Here is a 15777-nt window from a genome sequence, read left to right on the forward strand (position 1 = left end):
GCAGCACCCTGTGTGCTAAGGGTCACACAGGTGTGGGCTGCGGGGGGGTCCCACAGTGTCCGGCAGTCTTCACTCCTCTGGGGTCTCACAGTCTTTGCTCCTCTGGAGTTCTGCGGCAGGTGGCTGGCTGCTGCTCTTCCCGGGTCTCTTCCGGGTCCCTCTCGTGGTGTTCCCCCGTCTGGCAGCAGCGTTCCCCGGTCTGGCGGTGGCATGCGTTCCCCCGGCGTTCCCCGGTCTGGCGGCGGCGTTCCCCCGGCTGGCAGCCTCGCCCTCGCGCTGTGTCGCCCTCGCGCTGCATCTTCTTTTGATGTTCAATATTCTGCCCATATGATCCTTAAGTCTGCAACTCAATGCTTAAATTTGTTCTTCAGTTCCTTCAGCTTAAGAAATGCTGAGGGAGGTCATCCCTTTTGATTTTCTGATTTAAGCCTTTTGCACATTTCATTTTAATACTTTGCTTTGCCTTTCCTCACTGCCCTTTGAAAGCTGTTCAGCTCCTCAGTTTCCTGATTTCTTGCCTTTGCTTTGGCATTTTTTTTGGTGTTCTAAGTGCGATACTCAGAGTCTTTTCTCACATTCATTTGGGTTCCTCTTTTAAGCATTCGTATTTAAAAGAGGAAAAAACGGAATGGAAAGGAATTACCAGTCCCAAGCAATTTTAAATCCTTCCCAATCAGATGACTAGGTTTCAAGATCTGGGACTAATTTTGTGGAGTTCTTGGCTCCATCCTCTGGGCTTGTGTCATGCTAAGGATCAGCATTAATCTGACCCTTAATTTGTGGAGATTGATCGAGCCCCCACCTGCCCAACTCTCCATCCTCATCCCCTAATGTCCCCACAGCATCTCTCTTTCCATCTCTGACCATCCAGAGCTATGTCTGAGTGCACAAATGGGGCACTAGATTGCCAAACACCATCCACACCTTTAAAGAGTCCATGCCACACCTCAAGCTTCTAACCTAATGGACACAAATGCAAGACTAGTTTCTTGCCACCCCTTCGGGATACCAGACATAGCTTGGAAGTCCATAGGACACTTTTTTTGCTTGCTGACTCTCACTGCCCCTTTGAGTTTGATCATTCACCAGAACAACTTAAAGAATTTATGTTCATATGAAACCAAGAAGCAGTTATGCAAACAAACCAGGGAAACTGCATGAGCTCTTGGTGCAGCCCGTAGCATGCTGTGCTACTAACCAAAAGACCACACACCTTGTGTCATTCAGATCCACCACCAGTCTGGTAGGGACAGATTGGCAGTAATTCCCATTAAGAACTATAACTTCAGAAGCCCACTGAATGAACAGAAATTCTGTGGGTTCCTGCCTGTAAAATTTTGGATTTCCACTGGCTATTTTTTCATTCTGGTTCTTTTTTGAGTTGGAGATGGCTACGTTGCTACTGGTTTGAAATTCTCAAGAGCCTTTGTTTCTTTTGTGCATGTCAACGCTTAAGTTAATTGAATGCTTCCATGTTGATCTTTCCTAGATAGTCCCATCTCCTGTTTTTACTCCTGAGATGGGAGCTCTCTTCATCACCCTAAATCTTTTTCTAGAGCCTTTCTGAGCTTTCTGACTGATCTTTGGAGGACAGCTGTGCTAACCACTGTACCACCAACACTACTATCTGATCTTTGTGAGTGAGATGTTAACAAAGGGGTGTACAGCTGTACACATCCTGGGCTTTTACTCTATGACATACCTTCCTGAAATGAATCCATTTCAGTGTCTTTTGCCATTTGTGTAGTCTAAGAACTAACAAGTCCTGGTTCTTGTTTTACTGTCTCATCCCCCATTGCCTCTTGCTTTTCATTGTCAGCAAGCAAGAAAGAATGAGGCCAGACTGTCAACGATTTACTTGGAAGTCATCTCATTGAACTACCCACTTTTCATCTCCTACAAGTTCAGCTTTCCACATTTTGCAGGGCACAGTTCTGCTCTGCTTTCTGCCGCTATGTTACGAGGATTCCTTTTCCTTCAGGTTGCTGGACACATCCCTCATTTCCTTCCACTTCCTTCCCAGCAGCCCCTTCAGTGCCTTCATTTCCCATCTCTTCATAATGATGAATTTAGTTAGTGGTGGGTTAGGCTTTCTCTGGCATTCCTAGGTTCTCCTGAGCCCTCACACATACAGTCAGTGTCACTTATATTTCTAACAGTCTATTCAAGACAGTCCCATTTCTGCCATTCTTTTCAAAATTGGGTAATTGTTCAAGAGCGCCTCAGTTTGGCATCTAGAAAGGCCCCTTACAGCCAGTGTCAGAATACTCACTGGGATTCATGCTTCTTACAGCTCTAGTTATTTCAAAGTGGTGGTTTCACCTGTGCTGGGCCTAATCCTGGGAGTGCTGCCAGGCCTGCCTCTTCTCGTCCACCAACAGCGGAACCAAGTCTTGGCCTCTTAGCAGTAAGAACAGGCCTCAGTCTTCCTCTTAGGACTCTATGAACTCTTCATTTGCCAAAACCAACTTGGATAACCTCAATCCAGGTAGATTACCAGCAAGAAATGACATTTTGACAGAAGCAAAATCATCTTCCAGAGCAGATGATTTAGTGTAAGAAATGAACATTTTAAATAAACTGGCGTTGGTTTAGATTAACTAGAATTGGAGGGGGGAAGGTGGTAATTAACAAGTCCCATCAAACGGTCAGAACTTTTTTAGTTTATCTACTGAGTGGAATGCCCGCACATACAGGTATGAAACAGCCCCCTTTTATAGTGACAGCCTTCCCGAGTAGATGTGAACAGAGAGCCTGCCTCCATGGGGGAAGGAGCTAGGCTTAGATGTGTTGCACAGTGCATTGGCTTTGTTGAGGGTCATTTTCCTAAATTCTTTTTATTGCTACAGGGTGTGTAATTTTTAAAATTTATAATGGTCCCAGAACTTACGTCACAGTGAACAGATAGATGATGTTTGTGATGTCAGTCATTTTGCATGAGTAATCTAAACGTTTAACGTATGCACCTTACCAATAAAGATTGTTTTCACTGAAATACATTGAAAGTATTTTTCCAGTTCTCTTCATTTGTGGTTTTATTTCAATGACAGATTGTTTCAAGCTTGAATATCATTTCCTGTGGTTTCGTGTCCTGTGGTGCCTCTTTTTTGAAGGTCGGAAAAGGAACTGAGTTGTAGCTGTATTATCTCGATGTTTCTGTGTCTTCCTTTTTCTGTAGTAGACACCTGCAAACCTTGTCACAATGTGTTTTTAATCAAGTGGACCAAGTTTTCCCTATTAGAGTTTATGTCACTGGCATAGTCTGCATGATGCATGTGGGCTGTCTCCTCTCGTGACTAACTACCTTTGTAAAACCATTGGGGAGTCAGCTATGAGTTGGTTCTGACTCTACAGCAATGAGTGAATGAGTAAACATCATAAAGGCTAAGATACAGTATCTGTAGTCCTGATTTACAACTTTTTTTTTATAGTATCTTTCCAAATCCTTCCTTTAATGTCAACCCAAACACATAGAATATACATATTGCAGAGAAAGGGGCCTGAAGTTGTGTGAGTCATGCAGCGATGTGATAGGTACAAACCATACAAACTGGTGCAGCCCAAAGGAGCAGTCATGGCCTAGAAGAAGGGTGGGCACTCTTTCCCCTCCCCATTTCTCTTTCCTTTTGAGCTTACATGAAAGTCCAGGAAGAGAAAATGTTTTCCATCAATGGAACTGATGAGGCCCCCAGGTCTTGGAGGGTAGATTTGGTTGTACAGTTATTACAAAATACGTGTAAGAAAAAAACAGCTTAGGGCTCCCAGCAGCAGCACAGTGTCAGCTGACCTGGCAGCCTGACCCCAGTATCTAGTGTTGGGCAGGGCAGCGGTGAAGGTGATTGCTGGGCATTGGTATAAGGTAATGATGGAGCAGCATAAGATCTTCCCTGCCCTATGGACATGTACATAGCCTCCTCCCCTGAGCCTTGCTGGGCTGCAAGGAAGCAGTGGAGCACAAAATGTCCGTGACACCAGCAATGGGGTCTAATGCAATGAAGTCAGTCAGTCATTCAGGACCTATTTTCACACAAGGGCAAGGAAAAGCCAGAAACTTCTATTTCACCCTTTAAATTGAGACACTCCAACCTAAATAATTACCTGTAATAAATATCTCAGCTCAAAATAAGACCTTAGCTTCTGCTAAGGTTTGAAGTGTAGGAAAGAACCCAACTCCTGTTTTCTCAGCCCATGCTCTAGCTTGTTGGCAAGACTGTTCCAGAAGATTTCTGAGAGGCAGAAACATCTGCAGTGAAGAAGGCAGCTACTGAAGGGATTCCAGGAGCATGAGACTGAGTTCACAGAGCTGGATGCTATCAGTGTCTTTTTCTAGTGACTGTCTTCTTCCTTCAGGGCAAACTTCCTCCGCAGGACCTCAGAGTTAAGGACGGCAGGGTCTTCCTCCTTCAATAAACTCCGGTTCAAATCTTGGTTCTGTTTCATCCGGTGAAAATCCTTCAGGATACCCATCATGTCTGCAAAGCTGCTGGCCTTGGACAGAGAGATGCAGTCATCCTCTTCAGACGAACTGCACGTGGCTTTGTTTTCTGTTTTGCAACATTCAGGGCTGGCAGAACAAAGCAGGGGGACTGATGGAAGCTCAGGGACTTCTACCTCAGTCTCCTCCATGATGTCACTAATGACAAAGGAAGTTGTAGAGTGGAATGAGAATCCAAAACAAGGTAAGGGAGAAGAGATATTTGAACTTCCTGGAGATAAGAAATCTGGCGTTAATGAAGCCGAAGCTGCATCAGCTGCCACGGTCTTGGTAATCTGACTGCGCAGGTGGCTTAGCTCATACTGCAGCTCTGTCGTGCGACTCGGGGCTGGGAGACCTGGTTTCTTCAGAGCCAGGAGCTTCTCCTCAGACCCAGCAGGTTGGGCACTGAGGCATTATGCTGCATAACAATCAGAGGGCTGGGCTTCCAGGTATGCCTCAGGGGTCATGTATCGCTCCTGACCCGGGCATAGGTCTCCTCTTCATCCGCAGCAATCCAGGCGATGTCAGCCAGGGTGGGAACCGGGGGCACATCCCTCAGACACAGGTCCGAGATATTTGGTAGGGTCTCAAAGGATGCCCGGGGACATGGCTTCAGGGGAAGGTTGGTTCCGATCCTTCTCACCACACTGCGAGCGGCCCCATGAGGCTTATTTTGCCAGATTGAAATGGTCACATTGGCTTCCATCCCCAACACTGCAACCAGCTCCTGCGTTTGAAGCACAAGGCAGCCACAGGGCAGCTCTGGAGGCTTGGAGGCGTAACTGCTTTATGTCAGGCCATCCCGAGGCATTTACTTCCCTTCCTCACGGTCCTACCACAACCGATTTACAACATTTAATTTATGTTATAATAGTTAATAAAAGAAACACCAGTATATAGGTATAGCTCTATATTTTATGGATGTGTTTATATGTATATGAAAACATTTGTGACCTAGAACTATGTCATCTTAACCCATTTGGCTTGCAGTTTGGCTCTTTAGAACTTAAGGTTTTGCATAGCTACATTTTCTTCACTCTGCAGAAATATCGACACTTCCATGGGCCACCAGCCTGCCCAGTGTTACTACTATGATAAGGATTCCTATATACAGTCTCCTTTCAGCTGAGGTGTCCCTGATAGCAAGATTGACATCTCTAGGTTGGAAGAAGGCAAAAATGGATAATTTCCTACTCTGACAACATGTTCATCTCCAATGAGTACAAGCAGCTCTCCTAAGAAGCCCTGGAGGTTGCCATATTTGTGCCAACATGATGAAAATTGGAGGCAGAGGTGACTTTCACATCAGAGCCCAGCTCCATCCTCATCATACCAGCAACAGAATGCCCTGTGCTGGGGCTGACAGACTCCAGACAGGCCCCTTGAAAAACAAGAGGTTGCAGTGGCCAGTCTGCATCAGCCAAGTTGTGTCTATCTGCACCAAACAAGCTCTGTGCAAGACCAAGTTCAAGTTCTTAGGGTGTCAGAGATGAGAATCTCCAAGAAATGGGCCTTTGCCAAGTGTAATGCTGATTAATTTGACGACCTAGTGAGAAGTGCCTCATCTCAGGGTTGTGGAGTCAAGTATTCTCAACAGTGACCACTTTAATAAGTGATTCATGAAGACCTTGGGATCATCGCCTCACATCACCTGTGGTTACAAGTAACTTGAAAATCCTACTTCCGGGGGAAGGGGGAAATTGTAGCTATGATCTGTTACTAGGTGTCATTCAATCCACTGACTCATAGTGACCCTGTATACAACTGAAGAAAACCCTTCTTGATCCGGCACCATTGTCATCATCAATACTGTACAACTCCATTGTTGCCGTTGCTGTGTCAGCCCATCTCAGTGAGGGTCTTTCTCTCCTTTACTGACCTCATACTTGTTCCAAAGATGATGTTCTTGTCCAGGGACTGAACACTCCTGATAACATATTCAAAGTGTGTTAGATTAAATATCACCAACTTTGCTTAGGAAGAGGGCAGATTTTTAAATTAAGAGTCTACCTTACTCTTTGTCCAACTTTGCCATGCATATAAAGCAACTGAAAAGATGACAGCTGGGTCAGGCACACCTTAGTCTTTGACCTGACATCTTTGCTCTTAGGTCATTGGCAGCAGATTTACTCATTACAATATGTGACCAGATTATTGTTTTTAACAGTTTTATTGAGAAATTTTTCACATACAATTCGCCCATTTAGTTAATGAGTACAATTCAAGGGTCATCTTTTATTTCTTTACTTACCAATATTTACTCCATTCTCCTTTGTTACCACTCTATTCAATGATCAATGCTGTCTTAACCACCAGCAAACTAAAAAGGAAAAAAGACAACTGGATTAAGAAATTGCAGAGATGACATCACAACAGAACCAAATGAAATTAAATCTATAATACGGGAATATTATGAAAGGCTATACTATGATAAATTCAAAAACCTAATATCATCCAGCTATTTCACTACTAGGAATATGTTATTGTTGTTGTTGTTATGTGCTGTCGAGTCGCTTGCAACTCATAGCGACCCTACATACAACAGCCCTAAATTCCGCTGTGTCTTGTGCCAATCGCACTGTCTCTGACACTCCCATCCCAATTATCCCAGTCACTGAATCAATCCACCTCATAGAGGGCCTTCCTCTCCTGCGCTGTCCCTCCACCCTCCCAAGCATGATGTCCTTCTCCAAGGACCGGTCTCTCCTCACAACATGTCCAAAGTATGTTAGACGGAGCCTCAGAATCCTTGCCTCCAAGGAGCCACCCGGCTTAACCCTTTCCAGGACAAATCTGTTTGTTTTCCTAGCAGTCCATGGTATTCTCAATACTCTTCTCCAGCACCACAGCTCAAAGGCATCAATTCTCCTTCTATCCTCCTTGGTCATTGTCCAACTCTCTGATGCATAACAAGTGATTGCGAAGACCATAGCCTGTATCAGATGCACCTTAGTCTCCAGAGAGACACCATTGCTCTTCAGTACTTTGGAGAGGTCCCTAACAGCAGACTTTTCCATGGCAATGTGCCTTTTAATTTCCTGGCTGCTGGTGCCAAGACTGTTGACTACGGAGCCAAGCAAACTTAAGCTGTGTACAATCTCAATCTCTTCACCATCCAGCCTGATGCTGCCAATTGGTCCAGTGGTGAGAATCTTTGTTTTCTTGACATTGAGCCTAGGAATATACCCCAAGAATATTAGAACTGAAGACACTAATGGAGATTTTTACACCAATGTTCATAGCAGCATTATTCATCATCTCAAGAACACAGAAACAGCCCCAGTGTCCAATCACAACTGAATGGATTGAGAAATTGCATTACATTCACACAATGGAATACTATGCAGCACTCAGGAGCAACAATTTTGGAAAATAATCCATAACATGGGAGAGGCTGGAGAGCATTATACTGAGTGAATTAACACAGCCTCATAAAGATGAATACTGCATAAGACCATTACTATAAAACTAGAAGGATAGAGCGTCCCATGCATGTCCAGCTGGTGGAAGTGTCCCACACGCAGCCTGAATGTACACTTCTGGCCATTTTGAAAATGATCTTCAGCATTTTGCTTGGTAGAGGAAGATGAAAGAAGGTCGAACTGAGTGCTGCACGGAGCTCATTGCTACACAGCCTGCCTTTAGACAAACCTTGGTTTGAGTCCTTAATGTACTGTCTTTATTATATTTTCAACTCTGAGCAAATCTATTCACCACTCTGGAAGCCCTTTTTATTTGTGGAAGGTGAAAGTAATAATACCTACTTTAAATTACAATTAGACCACTTGGTGGAGAGGAAGGGGGCAATGACGGTAGCCCTAGAGCCAGAAGTGCTGTCCCTAGCCACGGTCACTAGTAGGGTGCAGGGTTCCAACTTCAGAAGAAATTTGAGGAGGTAGAGCCATCTGGCCCGTGGGAAGAGTCACCCTGCCCCTGAGAAGCACCACTTGGCCCCCAGAGAGAACTACCTGGCAGAGGAGAGCCACCCAGCCCTGGAGAAAGCCACTTTGCAGGGGAGAGCCGCCAGGCCCCTGGGATGAACTATCTGGTGTGTATGAGGAACTTTATCTAAGCCACTTCCTCCATCTCCTCCAGTACACCTGTAACTAACACCCCCAAAGCCCTTTTATTTGTAACTCACAAGTTTTTTTTCTTTCTCTGTTTGCTACCCTTCATATAGGTAACCTGAACACTGTTTTGTTTCAGAACCTGAACCCTGAGCTCGGTTGCAGTGACAAAAGGAAAATATAACTTCCAACTAAAGGAAGCAAAGGTGGAAGGAGCCTCAAAGTGCAGCCAGCCACTCCCACTGGACTCACTCATGCAAACACCTTGCAGTCCAGAGGGCAGAAAACATCGTGAAGATATCTTTTCCAACTGAACAAGATTAGACATGCAGCTTCAACTCAATACTGCCAGTAAAGTATTAAAGTGGGCTCCCCTTCCCCTTCATCTCAATGTCCCTGTTCAGCATGAAGCAGCCAAAGAGTTTATGTCTCTAAACTAATCATTGGATTATGCCCACCATATGCACCCTATCTTTTCTGGTTCCCACCGGATCATTCTCTTTCCTCCTTTACTCTCACCCTCCACCCACCACATTGTGCAAACCTATGATTTCATCCTTACCCATACTCACCCTCTGCTCCCAACCCTTCCCCCTTCGATACCCATACATGTTTTTAACAATACTAAAATTTAAAAGATAGAAGGATAACTAGTAAAACATGTACAGGAACTCAAGGGAGGAAGTGGAGGGGGTGAATTAGGGATGAACCACAGGGCTGGACAGTTTGGTGGGAGGAAGGAGAGGGGGAAGCAAATGGGAAAGATCCAGGCAAAAAAGGTAATGATGGGCAAGGTACAATGGTGGTTCATTTTGTAAAACAATGCGTAAGAATGATTGTATGAAGCACAATATAAATGAAGAATAGTGTGAAACACAATGTAAATAAACTTTGTAAGCAAACCAGTTGGGGACCAAGAAAGATGAAAGGGAAGAGAGAGAGGGATGAAAGAAAAAGACATTTAGGTTGTTTCTAGTTTAGAGTTTCTACAAATAAAGGTGTTACGTTATTGTTGTTACGTCATTGAGTCACCTGCAACTCATAGTGACCCTGTGAGTTCAACAGCTCTAAAGCCTGCCCTGTCCTGAGCCAGTCTCACGGACTCACACATCTACCCACATTGCCTTTGTTACTGTGTCAATCCATCTCATCCAGGGTCTTCCTCTCCTGCACTGTCCCTCCACCCTTCTGAGCATGATGTCATTCTCCAAGGATTGGTCCCTCCTGGCCACATGCTCAAAATATGTGAAATGGAGCTTCAAAATCCTAGCCTTCAAGGAGAAACTTGGTTTCATCCTCTCCAAGACAGACCTATTAGTTGTCTTGATGGTCCATGGTATGTTTAAGACTCTTCTCCAGCACCACAACTCAAAGGCATCAATTCTTCTATCATCCTTAGTCATTAACCAGCTCTCTGATGCATAGCAAGTAATTGTGAAGACTATGGACTGGATCAGGGGCACCTTAGTCTCTAGACTGGCATCGTTGCTTCTCAGTACTCTGGAAAGACCCCTGACAGCAGATTTACCTAATGCAATTTGTCTTTTCATTTCCTGACTGTTGGTGCCAAGAGTGTTGACTGTGGTGCCGAACAAGCTGTAACTGTTAGCAACTTCTCCATCTAACATGGTGCTGCCAGTTGGCCCAGTGTTAAGAATCTTTGTGTTCTTGATGTTGGTCTTCAATTTATATTGAAGACTATAGTCCTTGACCTTCTACAGCAAGAGCTTCAGGTCTGCCTCAGTTTCAGCAAGCAAGGTTATGTCATCTGCATAACATAGGTTGTTGATGAGTCTTCCTCTAATCCTGATGCCACATTCCTCCTCATAAATCTCAGTTTCCTGAATAATCTATTCTGTATATTGATTGAAAAGTATTTCTAATCCGTTTTCAAAGTATTTTTTCCTGGAGACAGGACACATCCCTGATGCACTACTTAATTTTGAAACATTCAGTGTTTCCCTGCTCTGTTCTGAGGAGTGCTTCCTGGTCCTATAGAAATTTTAAAAAAAATTAAACTTAGAGGATATGGGCAAATTTCTCAATATAGATTGACTTGGACAGATGTAGAACACTTGAATAGACCCATCACAAAAGACAAAATTGAACAGTTAGGTCATAAAAGACTTCCCCATAAGAAAAATCCTGGACCTGATGGCTTCACAGCTGAATTCTATCAAACATTCAGAGCCCTATCACCAATTATACTTAAAGTACTTAAGAAGGATAGAAAAAGAAGGAATATTCCTAGAGTCATTCTATGAACCAAGTATAACCCTAATACCAAAACCAGGCAAAGATATTACCAAGAAAGAATACTACAGACCAAAATATCTTATTAATATAGATGCAAAAATCCTTAATAAAATCCTAGCCAATAGAATCCAAAAGCATATTTAAAAAAAATAGTGCATTATGACAGAGTGGGATTCATGACAAGTACACAAATACAGTTCAACAGAAGAAAAACAATGTAATTAACCACATTAACAAAGCAAATAACAAGAACCATATCCTCTTAGCAATTGAGGTATTTGACAAAATCTAACACTTCTTCCTGATAGATACTGCAAACTAGGATTAGAAAGAAACAAGAATTGAAATAGAAGGGAATTTCCTCAATATAATGAAATGTATATAGGCAAAACCAAGAGCCAATATCATTCTCAAGGGGGGAAAGGCTAAAAGCATTTTTCCATTGTTACCTCTTCTATTCAGTATTGTATTGGAAAGACTTGGTAGGGCAATACAACAAGAAAAGGAAATAAAAGACATCCAGATCAGCAAAGAGATGGTTAAACTGTTGCTATATGCACGTGACATGATATTGTACACAGAAAATCCCAAGGACTCAACCACAACAACAAAAATCTATTAGAGCTAGTAAACCAGTTTAGAAGAGTGACAGTATACAAGATCAATATACGAGTCAGTGGGATTCCTCTGTGGTTACAAAGATATCACAGATAAGGAAACTAAGAAAGCAGTACCATTTACAACAGCCAACCACAAACTGAGATACTTGGGAATAAACCTAGGGCCACAAAAGAGTTTTACAAAGAAAACCACAGAATAATGTTCCTTATTCATGGATAAGAAAACTCAATATAGTAAAAATTAAAATCTTACCAAAAGCAGTCTATATGTTTAATGCAATTCCAATAACAAATTTATTTTTCAAAGAGATAGAAAAGGCAATTGTCAAATTTATGTGGAGAGGAAAGAGACCTCATAAACAAAGCACTTCTGAAAAACAAAAATGAAGTGGGAGGTATAGCACTCCCTGATCTAAAAAATGACTACACAGGTACACAGACCAATGGAACAGGATTGAGAAGCCCAAAATGGACCCAGTTATCTACATTCAATGAGGAAATAAAACCTATCCAATCTTCAAATGACAACCTCTTCAACAAATGGTGCTGGCAAAACTGGACTGCTACCTGCAGAAAGCTGAAACAGGAGTCATATCTCACACCATTCACAAAAATCAAGGTGGACCAGAGACCTGGGAGTAAAGCCTAAAACCATAAAGTTCATCAAAAAAACAAACTGGGACAGCTGAGATGGCCTAGCCTATAGTATAAACAGATTGCCAAAAACAGCCAGGTGTGCTCAATCTGGAGAGGATAAAATTGATGAATGGGACCTTCTAAAGATTAAATCCCTGTGTGGATCAAAACCTTTGTTTTCCACCAGAATGAAAAGAAAACCTACTAACTGGCAATACCATTTCAGACAAGGATCTCATATCAAAAGTTTACAGAATCCTACAGGGCCTTCACAAGAAAAAGACTGATAACACAATTACAAAATGGGCAAAAGACATGGAAAGACTTTTCACAGAGGAAGACATTCAGATGGCCAACAGACACATGAAGAAATGCACAAAATCACTGGTAATAAGAGATATGCAAATCAAAACCACAATGAGATTCCATCTCACTTCAGTGACAGTGACAAAGTTTAACAGGTCAGCAAATAAGAATGTTGGAGAGTATGTGGAGAGATAGGAGGAAGTGTGTGTGTGTGTGTGTGTGTGTGTGTGTGTGTGTGTGTGTACCATCAGATCCAACTGGCACAGGAGGAAATTGCTCCTCTTTCTCTAGCAGAGCATCTGGTGAATTTTAACCACGTGCCTTCTAGATTGCAGCACAGTTTCTACCCACTAGGCCACCAGAGCTCCTTAGGAGGAACTCTTATACATTGTTAGTGGAATTGTAATATAGTACAACCACTCTCGAAGGCAGTTTGGTGATTCCTCAAAAGGCTGAACATAGAAACACCATATGACCCAGCTATTCCACTGCTTGGAATATACCCCAAGAAAATGAGAACTAAATTCCATAAGGACAAATACTGTGTAAGACAATTATTGTAGAATGAGTATGAGGGCCAAGGAGAGGGGCGGGTGGAGGGGGGGGAAGCAGAGGGCCCAGGATTAGGGGGAGGGCGATTAATCATAGGGTCACACAATTTGATGGGTGGAAGAAGGCGGAAAGATCTGGTATGAAAAACAATCTATAAAACCTTTGTAAATTTACCTGTATAAAATAAAAAAAAACAAACCACAACCCTACAAAACAGCTGTAGTAACCAAAATAGTATGGTACTGGTAGTACAATGATAGATACATAGATCAAAGGAATAGAATTGAGAACCCAGAAATGAATCCATCTATCTATGGTAAACTGATATTCAACAAGGAAACAAAACCAATTAAATGGAGTACGACAACTTTTTCAACAAATAGTGCTGGCAAAACTGGACTACTACTTGAAAAGCTGAAGCAGGATGCACATCTCTCACCTTGCACAAAAATCAAATCAAAGTGTATCAGAGACCTAGGGGGTAAAGCCCATAACCATGAAGATCAAAAGAGACAGAACCAAGCTTAGAAGACCTAGCTCATGGTATTAAAAAAAGCTGACAAATAAATACAGCCAAAAATACACAACCAGGAGGGGATAAAATTGGTGAGTGGGACCTTCTAAAGATTAAATCCCCTTGCGAATTAAAAAACATTTTCCAACTGAGTGAAAAGAAAGCTTACTGGCTGGGAGAATACATTTGACAATACCCTTTCAGACAAGGGTCTCGTATCAAAAGTTTACAGACTCCTGCAGGGCTTCCACAACAAAAAAGACTGCTAACAACACAAAATGACCATGGAAAGAATTTTCACAGAGGAAGATATTCAGATGCCCAACAGACACATGAAGAAATCACTGGCAATAAGAAAGATGTAAATCAAGACCACAGTGAGGTACCATCTCGCTCCAGTAGCAGTGGCAAAGTTTAACAGAACAGCAAATAAGAAATATTGGAGAGAATGTGGAGAAATAGGAACTATTATACAAAGTTGAGATTGTAAAATGGTAAAACCACTCTGGAAGCCAGTTTGGCATTTCCTCAAAAACCTGAAAATAGAAATTTCATATGATCTAGCTATTCCACTGCTTGGAATATACCCTGAGAAAATTATAACTGAGACACAAATGAGTATTTGTGCACAAATGCTCACAGTAGCGTTATTCACCATCACAACAGCCCAATGTCCAACCGTAATTGAATAGATTGAGAAATTGTGGTACATTCACACAATGGAATACTATACAGCATGCAGGAACAAGGATTTTGAAAATCACTACCTTTTTTGGGAGAGATTGGAAAGCCTTATGCTGAGTGAACTAACTCAGTCCCATAAACACAAATACTGTGTAAGACCATTAATTGTAGAAACAGAAAGATAACTAGTAAAACATGTATGAGGATGCAAGGAGTGAAGGATAGGAGTATATGGGTCAGGTTGGATAGGGGGATAATCATAGGGTCGCACAATTTGATGGGTAGAGGGAGGGATGCAAAAAGGAAATAGGAAAGATGCACAGTAAAAAAAAAAAAACACCAAACAACAATGTATAAAACTTTGTAAGCAGATCAGTATAAAATAAGTTTTTATTGAAGAAATTTTTTAGAAACCCAAATTTAAATTTTTAAATTCATGCTGTCTTTGTGTAAACTTTTTCTAAGACTTTTATTTAAAAAGTATATCTTTATAGTAGGATTTTTACATTTTATACTGATTTATTATATTTTTATAATAATTGTCTAATACTACAGTTATTCTTTTGTGACTGAAACATACCACCAAGAAGCTCTTAAAGGCTGCACTTCTAGTAGATCAAATCTACTATCAGCTTTAGGGAGAAAAGATGGAATATCTCCTCCCATTTAATTTACAGCTCCAGAAATCCAATGAAGGATCAGCTATGAGTCAGTTCTGACTTGACAGCACTGAGTTTTGTCCCTCAGTGTAAATTTTTTTTTCTAGATTAATCCATGCTATAATATTTCTTGTGTTCTTGACTGTATTTTAGTGAGATAATATTTCACTTGATTTCTTGACAGCTTCATTCATAGGTATGGCTTATGAATCCAAGTAAAACAAAATCCTTGGCAATGTCAGTCTTTACTCCATTTTCACAATGTTGCCTGTTGGTTCAGTTGTGAAGATCGCCCCCCTTCTTAATATTTGTTTGTTTACAAAGTTTATATACATTGTGTTTCACACTACTCTTCATTCACATTATTTCATACAATCATTCTCATGCCTTAAATTTTATAAAATTAATCACCATTGGACCTTGCCCATCATTACCCTGTATTTTTAACTTTTTTTAAATGTTAAGGTGTTATATAGTAATGTGAAGGTGATAGTTCTCTGTTACACTAAGTGCTTCAATGTCTCATCTCTCTCAACCAACAAGGTAATGTCATCTGAGTAGCACAAATTACTGGTGAGTCTTCTGACAATCCTGATGCAACATTGTTTTTCATATAATCTGGTTTGTTGGATTACTTCCTCAGCATATAAACAGAATAGACATGGTGAAAGGATATAACCTTGAAGTGCATCTTTCCTGAATTTAAACCATGAAATATCCCATTTCTTTTTAAACAACTGTTTAGTCCATTATGGCTTCTGATAAGCACAATAAAGTGTTGTGGAAATGCGCTTTTTTCAATGTTATCTATAATTTACTATAATCTACACAGACAAGTTTCTTTATATAGTCAATAAAGCAGGAGATCACATTTTTTATTAATTTTAATGAAAATTTACAGAGACTTTGGATTTCCATTCATTCATTGCTGCACTTTTCTCCCTGTCCACCCATCCCCCCACAGTACACTCTTCTCTTTGAAAAGTAAAAGAAAAATTTTTTCATT

At 41.6% G+C, this 15777-nt stretch overlaps 1 pseudogene; it reads right to left on the bottom strand.

The window, feature by feature from the left end:
- Positions 1-4326: 4326 nt before the first annotated feature.
- On the bottom strand, positions 4327-5183 carry LOC102863459 (annotated as a pseudogene).
- Between the last annotated feature and the right edge of the window lie 10594 nt (positions 5184-15777).

This window comes from Elephantulus edwardii, unplaced genomic scaffold (genome assembly GCF_000299155.1).
Source record: "Elephantulus edwardii isolate Elephantulus edwardi_28Jun2011 unplaced genomic scaffold, EleEdw1.0 scaffold00248, whole genome shotgun sequence".
NCBI lineage: Eukaryota > Metazoa > Chordata > Mammalia > Macroscelidea > Macroscelididae > Elephantulus > Elephantulus edwardii.